Genomic DNA, 18,044 nt, shown 5'->3' on the forward strand with positions numbered 1-18,044 from the left:
GTTTGCATATATTTTTTAATTTCTAAATTTGTCCTTTTTTAAATGAAAAATGTAAGTTAGGAAGATTTCTGCTTCTAGTCATAAATGACCAGGTAATATGTTACCTAAACTAGAAAAGCAGGGGGAAAAAGGTACATTAAAAAGTCTAAGCTAACGAAAGTGGGGAATTACTGGGCCAGTATCCAAAAGAGGAAGGTTGAAAGGTAAGACCAGCAGTCCAGACCACTTTTACCCTTAAGGACAAGTGTGTATCCTAAAAACAGGGCTGATGATCTGAATTACCCTTTTGAAAATATCATCAGGCTACACATGCCAGAGTTCAGAGACTACCAGAAAGATTCCAAGAGTGAGGGTGAAATGAAAGTCATCCAGTCTTAACACAGACTGCAGCTTCACGTTACCTCTTCTGTGTAGTCCAGAACATTCCAAATCCTAAAACTGGATTAAGGTCATCCCAGGAAAAATATGTCATCCTAAATTGCAAATGATTTCTACAAATAATTTTTCAAACACAGTGTTCAGTACATACTCAAAGATAAACAGACACACAGAAACACACGACACTATTAATGCAAGTCAGCAGAAACTCTAAACAGGAATAAGCTATAATATGTGAAAATCAAGGAGAGAAATTAAATCTGTGGATAAATCTAAGTGACAATTGTATAAGACATTATTGTATAATGACAATAACGTTATTATTTCTAATGTGTGCAAAAAAAACCCCAAACCCTGAGAACGAAAATGGTCTTCATTGATAGAATTGAGTGTTTACGATAAATTTCATATTAAAAAAAAAAAAAGAATTGAGTGTTTAATCAAATGGTGGGATACTATATAGCAGGGGTCAGCAAGCTATGGCCCATGAGCCAAATGCAACTTGATGGCCTGCTTTTTCCATAGCGAATACATAATAGACCGTATGTGGCCCACAAAAACTAAAAATATTTACTTTCTTGTCCTTGACTGAGAAAGTTTGCTGACCCATGCTGTAAAAAAAAAAAAAAAAAAAAAAAAAAAAAAAAAAAAAAAAAAGAATGAATAAATGAGCTAAAGCTACAAACCACACAGTTGGATCTTCAACCTATATCATTCAACACCCTCCCCCCAAAAAAGGCAAGACCAGAAGAAAAAACTCCATTGACATACAATTCAAAAAGTCATCAAAACTATAGTTCCAGGATGCACTCTTAGATGGTAATACTATAAAGGAAAGCAAGGAATTGATGACCATAAATGTCCAGAGAATGGCTACCTCCAGAGAGGGCGATCCTGTTGGGAGGGGTGACTAGGGAGTGAGCCTCAGGAGTGGTTATGTTCTATTTCTTTGTGTGGCAGTTATTTGAGTGCTTATAATCATTTTGTCAAAATGTGGGTTTGTGTTTTGTGCGTTTTTCTGTGTGTGTATTCTATTTCATAATAAAAGGGATTTATTTATATTTTTTAATAAAAGAGATTTCAAAGAAGAGTTTTAAGCAAATTAAAAGTAAAGAACCGAAGGGAGGGTGAGTAGAAAGAAACCGCAAACTTCAGTCCACCAGGCAAGATTGATGTTCTTTGTCTACATGAAAAAAAAAAATTCTGAGTTATATTTTCAACTACCCCTTTTTGATAGGTAATTTCGTAGGAAATGACTGCCCATTTATATGTTTATAAAGGGCGTAGCTTGGAGAAAAGGTCAGAGTTCTGGCAGTGAATAAAGTATTTATGAAAATGGCCCTGCTAGTCTTTCTGTTTCCACACCTGTGTCCAGCCACCCAATCTTATCATGTGTTCAACGATTTGCCCTGGTCTCTAGTCTTTAGGAGAGATTTTCGCCACATCCTGGAGCCTTTTTTCCATGGTTGGCAAGGTCCTCATTCTTTTATTCATTTCCTCTTTCTGAAGCTTACCTTTGCTTCACTAAGGAGTGTTATGTATAGTGAACGATAGTTTTAGAACACGTGTCACGAGGACTTCAGAGCTGCCGTATCACACAACTCCAGGGGGAGCATTCACATATGGCAAGTTCCCCTAGCTCTGCGGTATCCAGACCACTCAGGCAGCAGCGAAGCTAGCACTGTGTGGCGAAGTTAACAGTAATATTTCTGTGGGTTTCAGGCAATGGAGAAGGAGTTAGGTCTATAGCAGAAAGGATTCGAGTAAAACAATAAATGAGCCTCTCTTCCCTAAAAATCCCAAGACAATAGCAGGAACATTATACTGGTAATGTTTTCAGAGTACCCCACTGTATCCAATGTACGCACCTTCTAATCTTTCATATAGACTGTGGCAGTTGGTTGTCACAATGAAAACCACCAGCAGTAGCCAAAGGAATTTAAATGTATGTGAAATGCATCAAACTACCTGCGTTTAAATCTCGGTTCTACATTTTACTAGCTGTGTGATCTTAGGCAAGTTGCTTAATCTCTCTGAGCCTCAGATTCTTCAGCTGAAAGGAGGAAATGATGACAAGTAGAGCGATCTGCCATAGGGAATTAAATGAGATAATATACGTAATTGCACAGTGCCTGGCATATAATACATACTTCGCAGCTATTAGATAATACTCTTGTTTACTCTCTGACTATCCCTCTTCCCGCCAAATATGTGTCCTTCCTCCAGGATGCATCCAGTCCTCCACTTCGGGATCTGGGAGGAATCCTTTGCACCTTCTAATGTCTAGGTCTCCCACACCTACTTCCTCCATATTGAAGTAATCTCCAACAACTACCCATTATGCTTAATTCCCACATGCTTTGTTATCTCTTCCAAACCATATAAGGGACACTTTACCTCCATTTTTTCCCCCTTTGTTTATTCATCCATCCATTCAGTCACTCAAAGTCATACTGACCGTGCAGGATGGCTGGAGAAGACCTCTCTGAAGAGATGACTTCTGAGTAGCTAGATCAACTCAGGGAGTGAGCATGGAGCTTTCCTAGGGAAAAGCATTCCAGGAAGAAACAGTGATATGTGCAAAGGCTCTGAGACAGATGTATTTAAGGGTCAGAAGGAAAGAGAGAATCTTTGTTGAGTGTTAGAAGTTGCAGCTTGAGCAGCCCTCATCAGCTTCAAAGTATGTTAGTGGCCCTCTCTGAGTGCCATGGGGAACAATGGACAAGTTTGAGCAGAGAGGTGATATTTCTAAAGGATCACACTCTGAAGGCAAGGTGGAGACAGAGGCACCACAGAAGACCATTGCATGGATCCAGGTGGTGTAGACTATGAAGGCATCAGAGAGCCTTTCTAAAACACAATTCTGATCAGGTCATTCTCCTCACCTGGCCCGTGCACCCACCATGCGTGCCCACTCCTGAAACCAGCCCAAGTTTTCCCCATTGCCCAGGGAATAAGGTCAAACCCCGGACCTCTCTCCTTACATCTGTCCTGCGTGCTGCAACATGATTCCATACCTCCGCACTGCTGTTCCCTCTACCTAGAATGCTCTTCTCTCCCCTGTCTTTCCATTTCTTCTTCAGAGCTCTACTTTATGAGCCCCCCTTAGATCATATTATCTATGATCTGTCCTTGATCCCCCTTTACCTTCCCTCCCTGAAAGACTTAACTACCTCTTCTTCTGAGATGTCTATCTCCCAAGGCCATAAATCTATGCTCCTATTCTGTCATTCTGTCCTGTAATTATCCACCATCAAGTAGCTCATTCTGTGTGCTGCCTTCCAACAATTTCTTTTCTATCTTGAGCCCTCTGTGCAATACTGCCATCAATTACATGTTTAATTGGTGATTAACTTAAATAGAATCTCCTTTCTGGGTCATGTTTCAAGTAAAATAGATTGCCTGCCATTGTTTGGGCATCGCTTTGGTGGAAAGTCAAGAGTCCTACTAATACCCCTTTTGAGCCTCTGGCCTCAGTGTTCACATGTCACACTGCTGGATAAGCTCTGCTTCAGAAGTTAGCAATCAATGCTTCCCCCACATTAGTTTTCTCTTTGTCTTCCCTGAGCTCTGGGTTCAGTTTCAGCAGTGAACTTTGAGTTCGCTGGCCAGACTTCCTGCCCTCCAGCCGATCCTGATCTAGCTCCTCCTTCTCAACCAAAACCGGTTAAAAGTCATGCGCCCTTCTTGATTCATCATGACTTTGGCTCTGAGAAATTCTCGCCAAATGCAGCTTTAAATATTCTGTTTTGAAAAAGCCATCATGAATGTTTCCTCTTCAGTCTTTTAGCGGGTGTCTGCTCCAGTTCAGTAGGCTTTAAAATGCTGTCTTTCACAGATTCTCCTCCAACTCCATGGCAAATTAGCAGAGTGATGCTGCACTAGAGCCTGTGTCTTATTGGGTGATGCGGTTTGCTTTTGGCCTGGCCACATTTCTTTAAGTCCTGATGTGAATTTCATTTCCTATTGCTTATCCTGCGTGTTAACTTTCTGCTTGGTAAAATTGCAAATTCCCAATGAAAGCATTCTACAATTGATTAGACTCAGGCCGCTTGGCAATTTCTTTCTAATCTCTTTTATTGTGCTTTCTATAAAAATGACAGCCCGGGTATAAATCCTAGTTTAAATCAATACCAGTAAGTGCTAATCTCGTCACAGCACTGGAGATGAAAATGTCAAATGGTACCTGCTGGGCGTTAGAACTAGCACTGTAAATCATCAAAAATTAATGCAACACCAAATTGATTTTATTTTCCTTCGTTTCAAAGAAATAACTTTCAGATTCATTATTTTTCCATGGAGTTATTCGTTTTTCTTTGCACTTACATTCTGGTTGGGTAAGATTGATGAACTGGCTTTGGTTTGGCAGATGTATTGAGGTCTTCCAGCAAAACATCCAGGGCCCAGGCCTGTCTCAGGGAGATCCTTAGGGTAAAGTTGATGTTTTAGAGTATGATGAATGTATTTAAGTTGCATTTTAATAATTATCCATGTGATAATACCTCAACAGAGCAGAATCTTGGTTGAAGAAGCTAGACCACCAGAAGGTAACTCAAAATGGTACAATCATGGAACAGAATTCCTAGCCCTTCTTCTCCCAGCCCTGAAGTTATTCTCCAAGCTGCCACAAGCTACAGGAGACAATGCCTCCTCCAGGGGATGCCTTCTGGAACCTGGGCATCTCACAGTCAAGATGTAGGAAAATGGTGTAGCCTGAGTGGTAAGCTTTCAAATGATCCTGGAAGAATTGGGCAATCGTATGGCTTTTAAAGTCTAGGAGAACTTAACTATCTTGCCCAAGTTGCCACCATACTTATTTGATCAACTAAGAAACTGAAACCTTAAGAGATTTAATGACAAAGTAATGATCCCAGATTTAAAGGCAAAGTAACAGACCACTAGATCCTGAATCTATGTCTTTTTTTGTTGCATCACAGAGAAAATATAAGATCTTTACCCACATCTGAGCAAAGAACATGCAAAATCTGATGTGTGTGCTCATGAAACAGTTAATAAAATTTACTCATAAAATAGTTAATACACAGAGGAAAGAGTTCCTCGGTGTTAAAGAATGGAGGAGTAGCAAGAAAAAAGTAATGTTACAGTTAAGGTGAACTTTTAATTTAACTGGTCAGTTTTGGATTTACTTCCACACAAAATGTTTTTTATGTTTCTTGTATGGCCCCTTCTGTCTCCTATAGAGGATGTTAGTTAGCAATCAAATGCTTAAGAAATATGTAGCCCAAAGGAGTGGCAGAAAAAAAAATATGTCCAGTAGACAAAGCCATTCATAAAGGACCCAGTCTTTAAATAAAGGGGAATTGGGAAAATTTCCAGACTTGACAACAAAGCCTTTTCCAATCTCAACATTTTAAGTTCTTCAGCAGCAGAAACCAAAGTGAAGGGGCCCCCAAAATTACTGATCTCTCCTGTCATGAGCTTCAACCTTGCTAGAGGAGCAAGCATAGGTGGCCTTGGGGACCAGGCAGGTAATGGAAATGAGCAATGGGCAGACTGGCAAATTCAAGAGCACAGTCCAAGGAAACACCCCATGCTTAGCTGTAACAAATTGTTGATGCAGAAGAACGTAGATACCAAGTTACTAGCTCACCTGACTTTTGCAAAGATGAGCCAGACATCCAAACATTGATGTGAATTCTCTCCATTTATAAATTTGACAATTATTTGAAAATAGCTTCCACACATCTGTGGACTACTAGCGCGAGTCCCTTAATTTAAGAGTGAGATGCCAATCTAGATTTCATTAGCAAGAATCCTTGAACCATGCAAAGTTACCACTTTCGGAAACAACTTGGCATTTCCATGTACCAGTGAGCATGTAAAAATGCCCCCTAAATTCATGGCGTGTGCCATATGGAAGAAGGCATTTATATCAGAAACAGAGAGGTCAGCATTCGATTGCATGTCCCAGAGAAACTGCTGTAGTCAGTGCAATGATCAGTCGCATGGGAATCAGATTGGGTTTGCCTCTCGTTCAGCTGTGTAAACGGAAGCAATTCACTCGCTTGTACAGAGTCTTTCTTATTTGTGAATTTGAAATAAAAATACTGATTTACTTGAATCACAACTTTATCATGATGAGGGTGAAGAAGAAATAAAAGTTTCATTTTAGAAGTCCACGTGAGAATCCACATTCTGACTTTCTCCAGACTGAGGTCCCCAATTCAGAAGGGAGTGGAACCTTAGTGAGCACTCAGTCTGAATGGAGATCCAAAGGCAGAGAAGGATGGAAATCAGGACACAGGGGCAGTGAAATAGGGTCAGTGCTCTCTGCTCAGAGCCCCTGGACCACAATTTTTACCATTTCTGTGCTTTTACTTCTAAAGGCTACCCAGTGATTCTCCTACAGTGGCTGCCTTCAGGCTGTTAGAGCTGCTTGGCTTATACAGGTTGCTGGAGATACCTGGAGATTGTACACCCCTGTATTGGGTTTTAGTAATGGAAGCTCCCTTGCTTCCAGTTGAAACAAACTCAGAAACATAATTTACCTACCAGAGTTCCTCTGCAGAACCAGATGGAGATTTGCCTAAAATCACACACCTGTTTCACCTACTTCCCCCTTCCTTGTCCTGCTTCTTCCACTCCCCCATCAGTGTCTGTGGAGCACATCCTTAGTAAACCTCTCACATGTGAATGCTTCTCTCCTGGTCCCTTTTTTTTTCTTTTTTAAAGTTTATTCATTTATTTTGAGACAGAGGATCACAAGCATGCTCCTTGCCGTCAGCGCACAGCCCCACACGGGACTCGATCCCATGAACTGTGAGATCGTGACCTGAGCCAAAATCAAAAATCAGTCGCTCAACTGACAGAGCCACCCAGGCACCCCTCTCTTGGTCTGTTTCTAAGAGTCTGTCCTAAAACATCCACAAATTTATTGAAACTGCCTTATTTTCTTAAGAGCTATATTTCCATCCAGAAATTTAAAAGACTTTTACAAATGAAGTGATTGCATCATTTCACACTGTTCACACATCAGGAATGTGTGTCTGAGTGTGAACAGTTATACTTTAAAAGTTTCATAAGCAATGGTCACATCCTTCATGGCAATCTATGCAACCCACGAGTAGTGAATAATTGAAATCTCATTGTACAATTAGAAGCCTCTAGGCATTCGAGGTATAGTAGCCAGGAAACAAGGCAGAATGAAGTCATTCTGACTGATTCCTTAGAGATATCATGATATAAAGCATGATTCTATCATTTCTTGGATTCGAGGATCAAATATGTTACTTCTTACAAAGGCATAAAGACTGTGGCATTTACAATTGCATCATTTCCCATATCCCAAAATCAAGAAGAAGTATTTCTTCAACAACACAAGCTACATCAATTTACCAATTTCACCGTAATTTGCAAATGCACAGATGTATAATTGAACTACCAGGTATCTGTGCAACTAAACCGTACTGAAATCTTCATTCGTTTTTCAAAAGAACTTAGTTGAATGCTTTGTATCAGATGCATTCAATTATAATTGCAAAAATCAGTGAGTAGATTAAATCTCAGGAGTTGCCACTCTATGCTTAAGAGGCACATGATTTGTTTTTTTTTAATGATCTGTTCAGTTGTAGATATATTAGATCAGAAAAGTAGTATCCTCATAGACTGTATAATTTCAAGTCATTTAAAAAATGTTTAAGACATTAGAAATGGGAAGAATATAAAAATGTGAACAATGTCCTGGTGGCTGAAGGATGTTTTAGGGTGCTACAACACTTTGCTAAGTCATATTACTGGTATCTCCTCTCAATTATATATATTATAACTAAATGATTTTTCTAAGGCTGTTTCAAAAATAATTCAGTAAATACAAGCACGGGTTTTTGTATCACAAAGAAATCTTGCCTAAAAATCTGATAAGATGGAGTAGCATCTTCAAACTTAGAACCCAGCAAAACCACAATTTGATTGTAAGGGCAAGATGTCAATATTCTCAGACACAAAGGTCTCTGGGAGAACAGCATGTGCGTGCACACACACACATACACACACACTTACGCTAAACCTGCTTTCCTGAGACTTTCTCCAGGAAAGACAGAAATTAGTCCAGGACAAAGCAGTGGTCTATGGGAAGTTAGGGTGTGTAATGTTTCCTATTGATTAAATAATTAATGAGCAAGTATATTTGTAAGATATTCTTATTCCAGATTATCCCAGTGTGGCTGGAAATGGAATAAGGGATAAAACAAGAATTCTTGGGGAGCCTGGGTGGCTCAGTTGGTTAAGCGTCTGACTTCAGCTCAGGTCATGATCTCACGGTCCGTGAGTTCGAGCCCCGCGTCGGGCTCTGTGCTGACCGCTCAGAGCCTGGAGCCTGTTTCAGATTCTGTGTCTCCCTCTCTCTGACCCTCCCCTGTTCATGCTCTGTCTCTCTCTGTCTCAAAAAAATAAATAAATGTTAAAAAAAAAATTTTTTTTAAAAAACAAGAATTCTTTTTTTTTTTTTAAATGTTTATTTATTCTTGAGAGAGAGAGACACAGAGCATGAGCAGGGGAGGAGCAGAGAGAGAGGGAGACACAGATTCTGAAGCAGGCTCCAGGTTCTGAGCTGTCAGCATAGAGCTTGACGCAGGGCTCAAACCCACGAAAGAGAGTTTATGACCTGAGCTGAAGTCAGATGCCCAACCTACTGAGCCACCCAGGAGCCCCTAAAACATGAATTCTTGATTCTTCTTTTCTCCCCCAGAGCAATGACCATCGGCTTCAGACATCTTAGCAGTTGCTCTCTTTTTTTGAGAGAGAGAGAGAGAGAGAGAGATCATGAGGATCCCAAGCAGTCAACTTGGGGCTCTCACCAGTCCCCCCAACCTCTCCCCCACCCCCCCCCCCATGAAATTATGACCTGAAGCGAAACCAAGAGTCCCAGGCTTAACTAACAGAGCTACCCAGGTGCCCCAGCAGTCGCTCTTAACAGGTTAGAAGTAAACTCCTCAAGAATAGAAATAGAATGTTTACCTTTCAAACCAATGGTATAAAATAAGAACTAGAAAAGAAGGGGGAAAAAACCCCAAAAAGTCCAAATAAGAGACTATTTGAAATATGGATTTGAATCCATTTTTTCATAACAATGAACATCAGCTTAAGTATATTTTGGCCACGTCAATTGTCAAGACATTTAAAACTTTTCGTCTTAATTCATTACTTTTAACTACTATATTGGGGTACATTTCATAATGTATGTGATGTGCTGGTGTGTTTAAATATATGTATATATTCCAGGGGGAAGAATTTCCTTTGCCCTTCAAGGTCCTTCTAGTTGGACTAAGAATCAAACTGATGCGAGACAGATCAGCAGACAAAAATAAAATGTAATAGTGTACTATGGGGAATCCTCACAGACAGGGGAATTCCAAAGATAGGCAACATGATGCTGGTATGAGTTAAGGAGAGGGGGAGGGGTCTGAGGATAAAAAGGGAAGGAAGACCATTAGCAGAAGGGTGAGGGGAGGTGTTTGAAAAAAAAAGGTTGCCCTTGGCAGGTAGGTTTATTCCAACTACAAGCAGGCAGTTGGGTGGGGAGGGGGGTGGGTAAAGATCTTTTCCCAAAAGGTCTGCTGGGTGTTGATGGTTTTTAACTCAAAATCACGTTTGCCAAAGCAGCCCATCTTGGACCTGCCCTTGGCCCCTCTGTATACGTAACACACATTAAGTACAACTCAAAATTTTATGCTCATAGGGTATATAAAGGAGTAAGTTTGTAGTGCAGGATGAGAGTTAACTTTCTCTCCGCGCCATTCAGTGCCCACCCATAACCTGGCCCAATCTCCATTGCAAGCCTCATTAAAACCTCAGTTCTAACTGGGTTGTCTCCCTCAGTAATCAATCACATCCGATCCTGCATTAATTTCATGCTTTCCCGGCTCACATCAAGGTTTGTCTCCTATAGGAAGTCCTCCCTTTTTTCAGTCCCTCTCTACACTGATTTGACATACAGCATTTTCTGCCTCAATGGTTATCTTGCCACATGTCCAAACTTTGTCCTCCCGACTACACACTAGGCTCTATGGCTCTGGACAGACTGGCTAATGACGCCTCTGGGCGTCTCCCCCGTAGGGAAAGGTATACACTACAACAGAATCCTAAACAAATAATTGTTGTGATCAGTTTATTTTCCCTGAGGATATAATGAAACTCATTCTTCACTTTTCCCCAGCATTGCTGACTATGCCCTACAGAAATTGAGGCTTTAGGGTAAAGCATGGATCTGAGTTTGCAGACCTCATTTTCAGTTGCATTCTGCCATTATAAAAAGTCCCTTGGGCCTCAGTTTTCTCATCCAGAAAGTGTGACAATAATGACCAACACGTACAGTTGTGAAGATAAAAAAAGGAAAATAGTATAATAAAATGTTAAATAGGTCTTTGCCGTCGCTGTGTTTATGTCCAAAGAGCCTTCTGTTCGTAATCTTCAACCAAACATCGAGATAAGAGCGGTTTATGCGTTCCCAAATTCCTCGAGGATGGAGAACAATTCTAATTGGCAGATTTGAATCCAACAGACTCAAATGATTCTAGACAAAGCGTCCCCTCTGCCACTTTTAAAAACGAAGCCATCAGTCTCCGCTCCCTTATCGTCCCCCTTATATTCCAGTGAAAAAAGTTTAGGGGCTCCATTCAATTATACAATATTTGTTGAACAACTGCAAAGTATAAAAAGCATTCGTTTAGCCCCCCACCCCCTCCAACACATGCCAGGTGACCAGCACTCTCGAAATTGCTTCTCCCCAGATTCCAGCCCCTTACTCAGGTAACTGCCCTTCCTTTCCCACCTGCCAATCAATCCCAGCTCTGGAGCAAGGCCTCCTCTGGGGGTGTGGCCAAGTCCTCCCTTTTCTCTCCAGCATCCAATGGGAGTGCTGTTTCAACCGCAGACCCCTCCCCCCATGCCAAACTACAGGGGCTGGTCGATGGGTGGGCAAAAAGAAACCCTGGGAAGGAGAGGAGAGTTATAGCAGGATTTCCTGGATATTCAGACTCTGTTCTGAGCACTTCCCCCACCCCAGTAGGGATAGTGTCCCACAGCTGCATGTTTGGAAAGCACAGTCTTGAAAAAATTGATCCCTGTTTAACCAAAAAGCCCCTGGCCCTGATTGAAGCCGTGTCTCAAGGATGCTCAGCCTGGAAGCAACCAAGTCTCCTGTCGGCTGCTCAGTTCTGGACAACTGAGCAGGAACCCAGAGGCGTCAGACTGCAGATTCCTTTAAGCCTTTCTCTTTCATTTGCCCTCCCTTGATCTGGAAAGCCTCGGTGACTACACGGATTGGGGCAGAATTCCGTCACCAGAAATAATTGCCTTCTTTGTCCTGTAGCTTCTCTTCATTGAACATGTGGTACTGCCTTCGTAAATGCCGGAGATTATTTAGCAACCTGAGACAGTGATCAGGCTGGGCGATCCATGTCATATGCCTTATTGCCAACAAACTCAAGGAAGAGGGAAAAAAAGAACAGCCACAATCTGTCTCTTGGAACTGCTGCCTCCCCCTTGCCCAGAGCCAACACACAGCCTCTTCGCGCCTTCCAAGAGCTGGTCTTCCACACTAGCACTTACAGGATGCTACTTACAGCCAGGATGCCACTTGCTCGATGGCATTAATGTAGGGATGGGAATGACATTCGTCTAGCCCTACCTCACATCAGTCACCCATTAGGCCTCTGAAAATTCAGTGTCCAGGTCTCAGCAAGTGTCCTGGGATGCATTAGTGATTTCTAAAGGGGAATATAGACGGTAGGTTTTCAAAGGAGCTAACAGTGCCAAAGGAATACAATAAAGAAAACTCTCTGAGAAAGGGATGCACTGAGTTGCCGGGGAAAAGTCAAGAGAAAAGGCAAAGGGTTTCTTCAATGATAGCCTTTCTTGTCATCTTATGGGAAGCTGGAATGTCTGAGGACCAGCTGCAGGGAAATTTATTCCAATTAAGCAAGTATTTTGAGCATGTTGATGCTTGTATCCACGAGCAAAACTCTGGAATGGTGGTTTACTTTTCTGCTCATAACACTTAGCTTTAGTTCTAAGTTCATAGGTGCTCGATAAGTAAGTAAATGGTTGATTCATAAGAATCCCATCACTTGGTACTCAAGAGAACCTCAGAGAAACTGAGATTCTAAGAGATTAAGTAACTCGCTCAAGGTCACATGGCTAGGAAGTCATGGAATCCACATTTGAATCCAAATCTGTTTAACTGAGCGTGCAGGCTCTTTTCCCAGGCCACCAGAGAGGGAATGAAACACAAAATCATGTTTGAGAGTACAGACTTGGGGGCTAGATTCCTTGGGTTTGAATTCTGGCTCTACCACTGAATAGCTCTGTGATCTCAGTCGGCGCTGTGACTTAACCTCTTAATGCCTTGGTTTCAGCATATGTAAAATGGGGGCAAGGAAAATATCTATTTTAAGTATGAAATGAGTTAACATATGTCAAGTGCCTAAAACAGTGCCTGACATATACAGTGAGCACTTGGTTAATCATTTTAGCTACTTTATATGATTTTTGGAGTCAAGGAATCTGTTCCATCCAGAAAAGAACCTGTGGGTTAAGGTGTAAGTTCCCATATCCTGCACCTCTTGAAAACATACATAATGGGGGAGTAAAGTGATTGAAAAATAATCACAATTTTCCTTTGCACTAGAATGACACATCATCTTCACCACAGCCATCGTCATCAGTTTCATCACGCCGTCAACTTCATTACCTTTGCCACCTTGTCACCAACTTCCATTTCATAACATGCTTGCTTCGGGTTGCATTTATACTCAGAGACTTCTCTGTTCAACAAAGAAGGGGCCCGTGTCAACGTCTTCATTCTTGAGTCAGGTCAAGAAGGACCGAGATGCTTATTTCTCAGTCCACGGTGTCTTGTGTGTTTATATGTGACTCTGCCAGCCAGTGGACAGCCTGACACAATGTAGAATGAATGGGTCACCTTTGCACTCAGGCCCCTATCCTGTCATTAATCATGCAGTAGCCCTCATCTACCTGAATCCTCAATATGTGAAATGGAAGAAAAAATAAGAGAATGACATAGAGAGTGTCAAGGCCAGATGACACTAGGTTGGCACAGAATAAACTGATCTTGCCAGTCCCTTGTCCTGTCTCCACCACATCTTATTTGACACAAATTAAAATAAAGGATAAGTATAGTCCAAGAGTAATAAAAATAGAATTAATTAAATGCATGAAAGAGAAGAATAACCAAACAACTGGGAGCTAAGATAGTTCCTGTAATTAGGCATCGTATATACCTCCGAGCCTCCTGGAAGCCAGGGCAAAAACTGAAACTGGTGAACGTCCAAAAAAGAAAGAAGTATACCAGTGCTTCAAAAGAAATAAAGTCTTGGGGCACCTGGGTGGCCCAGTTGGTTAAGCATCTGACTCTGGATTTCAGCTCAGGTCATGATCTTACAGTTCCTGAGTTTGGGCCCTGTGTGGGCCCACACTGACTGCATGGGGCCTGCTTGGGATTCTCTGTCCCCCTCTCTCTCTGCTCCTCCCTCCCCCCATCTAATAAACATTAAAAAAAAGAAACAAAGTCTGAACAGCAACAATAATCATGAATTTCTCATGTGAAACCTTCTAAGGGTAACATGAGTTGACATGATAGGTCTCCTGACATCAATTTCATTAAAAAAAAAAAAAATTGTTGACTGGGCTTTTACATGGATTTTTTAATAAGGAATTTACATTTAAAAAATCCAGAGGTTAACATCAAAATCCATTTCAGTTCAAACGATTTTGGAGGGGACTGAGCTGATGTGGTCTAAGAATGATGCCTGACAGCAGTCAAATATAGCACAAGAGCAGAATCAGGAAAGCACCATCACTCTGAGTGCTAGGGAATAAGGACTTGGACTTCACATAACTGTGGGGTTGCTGGGGAAGAAAGGGCCCAAAGAACAGATTGGAAGATCAGGGGGAAATCATCAACCTGGTTGCTTGGAGCACTGCCCCACGTGGGTGTGTCAGAGTTTTCCGGGGAATTTGGAAGCCAAGCATATTCTGCAACAGTAGTCGGGGCTGGTGGAGAAGTCTAGGGAAAGCTGTTGCTCATCGGTCTACTGACTTTGTGAGTTTGTAGCCCAGAGTGCGCCAGTAAACCTGAGATTGCTTTTGGTCAACAGGGCTGGGGGGTCAGCAAAAAGAGCTGCACTTAGAATCAGGGGGTAGGGGGAGGTGCGGGCAGAGATAAACCAGACCCCATCTCCACATCTGTTTCTCACCGTATCTGACTTTCAGAGCATACTGGCTGTGGCTTCATTTCACCCCTCTGAATCTCTCACAGAGTTCTCTTTTGGCCAACTCTAATCTGGAAACCGGCAGAGGAAATTCTGGGAAATGCCATACCAGTGTAGCCAAGAGGTCCCTGAGCAAAAATCACAGAGGTCCATTCCAAAGATTAAAAAGTTGTGCTCTATGAAGTACCTGGCCCGGTGCCTGAGACACAGGAGATCTTCCAAAAGTTGGTTCCTTTCAATACCTGGCTCCTGGCTACGGGCCCCAGAATGACAGATCCAGGGCCCCAGAATGACAGATCCAGGGCTTATGATTCAAAATCCCATGTCTTCCCAATCCAACTCAGTGCTCTGTCCGTTTGTCAGATGCCGGAATCTATACTTCCTGAGACCACCTTGATTTCAAACGCAGTGGAAACATAGCTTATGCTAATTCCAGGAATTAAGAAGAAAGTAATATGAGGTTGAAATCGCTGTCAGTTGCTCTTCATTTGGTTCAGCACTAGGAAAAAATGTTGGCTGAACTTTAGAAATCATAGATATTTTTAAACTCTGGGATTACACCCAGTGCTATCTGACACTCATACAGGAGCTGACACAGGCTGAGAAAACAGCAGATTGAACTTCCTTGGTTCGCAGTCATTCTGGGACACAAGTGTGTTTAAGTGGTACATAGAATGGAATTGTCTACAGTGTGTTTTTCTTTTTAATTTATTTCATGCTTATCCTTGAATTTAGGTAAGTTAGAAATGCATGTCATGTGATCTTCTGTTGCAAAATAAGGTTGTTAGCACAATATAAAATAACTTTTTTGCTCCTTGCTGCCACAAAAGGTCAGTGTATTGATTAAGATTCAGTTTGGCTATAATAGAAAACTCGATATAACAGTGGTTTCAGAAGTCCAGGTTCAGTGCTGGTATATTGTTCCATAGTATCAAGAGCCTAGGTGCCTCCTATCTTTGTGCTCTGCTGTGCATTAGCTATGTTCCCAACATTACCTCATGCTCCAGGATAACTGTTACAGCTCCATCTATCACATCTGCATTCCAACCAGCAAAGAGAAGAAGAGGAAGAAGAAGAAGAGGAAGAAGGAGGAGGAGGGGGGGGAAGGGGAAGGGGAAGGAGAGGAAGAAGAAGAAGAAGAAGAAGAAGAAGAAGAAGAAGAAGAAGAAGAAGAAGAAAGAGGAGGAGGAGGGGGGGGAAGGAGAAGGAGAAGAAGAAGAAAGAGGAGGAGGAGGAGGGGAAGGGGAAGGAGAAGGAGAAGGGGAAGGAGAAGGAGAGGAAGAAGAAGAAGAAGAAGAAGAAGAAGAAGAAGAAGAAGAAGAGGAGAAGGAGAAGAAAGAGGAGGAGGAGGAGGGGAGGGGGAAGGGGAAGGGGAAGGAGAAGGAGAAGAAGGAGGAGGAGGAGGAGGAGGAGGAGGAGGAGGAGGAGGAGAAAGAGGAGGAAGATTAGAAGAATGGGGAGGAGGAAGAGGAAGTGATGAAGAAGAAGGAGAAAGAGACCCCCCCAAAAAGGAAAAATAGGCTAAGGGCGCATTCCTCCTTTTTAATAAAGATTTTTTTTTTTTGGAATCTACTCGCATTTCTGCTTATGTCACAATGGTCAGCAGTTATATCATTTATTCTTAGATACAATTATCTCCATCTTGTTTTCAGATAAAATTCCAGGGTATGGCAGAGAAGCCCCAAATAACTGCTTGCTTTAACCAAAAGGTCCAGGCTACATTGAATCTAATCACCGTCGAGAACCAGACTGGATCTAGCTGAGTCTGAAAATATGCTAGGATTAAGAGTGACTAAAACTAAAACAAAAGCATCCAGTGGGGCTGAAAGACTGGTCTATTTAACAGTGTAATAACTATGCTTATAATAATATAATGTTTTTGCTGAGGATTTACTCTATACAAAGTACTGCGTATATTTTGCCTTTTAAAAAATTCTCGCAATCCTAGAGCATTTCACAAAAAACAGATGGAGGCTCATTAAGTTTAAAATCTTGTCACAGCTTACAAGTACCCATGCAGGTCTTGAACTCTGACCTATCTAACTCTATTGCATCATCCTTCATTTTCCTGGTCTTCCCGCCACTGTTTAGGAAAGCCCCCAGCACTGCAAAGTGCTTAGCATGAAAGACAGACAAGTTTCAAGGTGTTAGAGCTGTGTTAGCAACTTGGCCGACTAGATTAGTCAAGACTGACTATTGCAAGGGGTGTACCTCTAATGTGCAAGGTGGGCATTAACTCTATTCCTCGGGTTGTCTCATGATCCAAGGTTGATGCTCTGGCTCCAGCCATCACAGCATTAATGTGATAGCTCTCAGCTACTGTAGGTAATATCACCCTCTCCCTTCCTCACCCTGCCAGGGCTATATAATAATAAAATAAGTAACTCTACATGCTTGATTGGAGCCACCAAGTATATTGCCCTTGACATGTTGGTTCTCAGATTCATCTCAATATGCCTGGGAAGCTAAACACTTGAAGTCCTCCTTATTCAAGGTCGTATTAGCCCAACCCATGAATGTACATACCCACTGACACATCCATTTGAAGACATCCTCAATGTATTATTCCTGATTCTGCTGCATAATTAAGACCTTTGCTTTATGGTACATACAACACACTCTGATGAGAAGGTGGGATTTTGTTTTAATTGTGAAAGGATAGCCTCTTATTTTGCTAATGGGGTCAAAGTAATAATGATCTGGTCTGAAGCAGGGCAGGAAAGAAGTATGGTAGTCTTTGTTTTGCATCCTCTGTAGCACTGTTGTCCAAAAATTATGACTCAAAGCATCAAAATAGACCCTCCACAAAGACCCCAGGAACTCCTAAAGATAGGCCACTAGTTTCAAAAGAAATTTGTTATCTGTATTTTACTTTATTTTGGACCTAAAGTACAGAAACTTCTAATGAGCCAAATTTCTAAGAGAAGGATGAGCTGTTAGCTAAAAGCGCCTTGCATATTAAGTCTAAAGCCTGTGTGCCATGTGCTCTGAACCTATTTTTGCTTTAAAATATCTGCTAAGTATCCAAGGATGTACACACCACAAGTTTGTTCCTTTTCTCCTCTCCTGGCATAAACAAACTGATAGAGATGGAATAATTCCATATCTGCTTCTCAGTGGTTTTTCTTTGTAACGTTTCACTGGACTGCCCCAGTGAGTATTTGGGCAGCTTTATTTGAGTAGTATAGTTATTTTTGTACCGTCTTAAGGAAGAATCCATGATTCCATTGCTGTATGCTCAATTTATCAGTGGTCATTAAAATCAACATAACAGGGAAAGCATTTTTACTTTCTATTACTTACCTGCTGTCTACAGAGGCTGCCCCCTGCTAAGTCCATAAGCAAAGGTGTTCTGAAGTACCTTCGTGGGTTTGGATGTGCACATTTGGGAGAGGAAATTCATTGAGGTCTTGAGTT

Source organism: Panthera leo, chromosome A3 (assembly GCF_018350215.1).
Source record: "Panthera leo isolate Ple1 chromosome A3, P.leo_Ple1_pat1.1, whole genome shotgun sequence".
NCBI lineage: Eukaryota > Metazoa > Chordata > Mammalia > Carnivora > Felidae > Panthera > Panthera leo.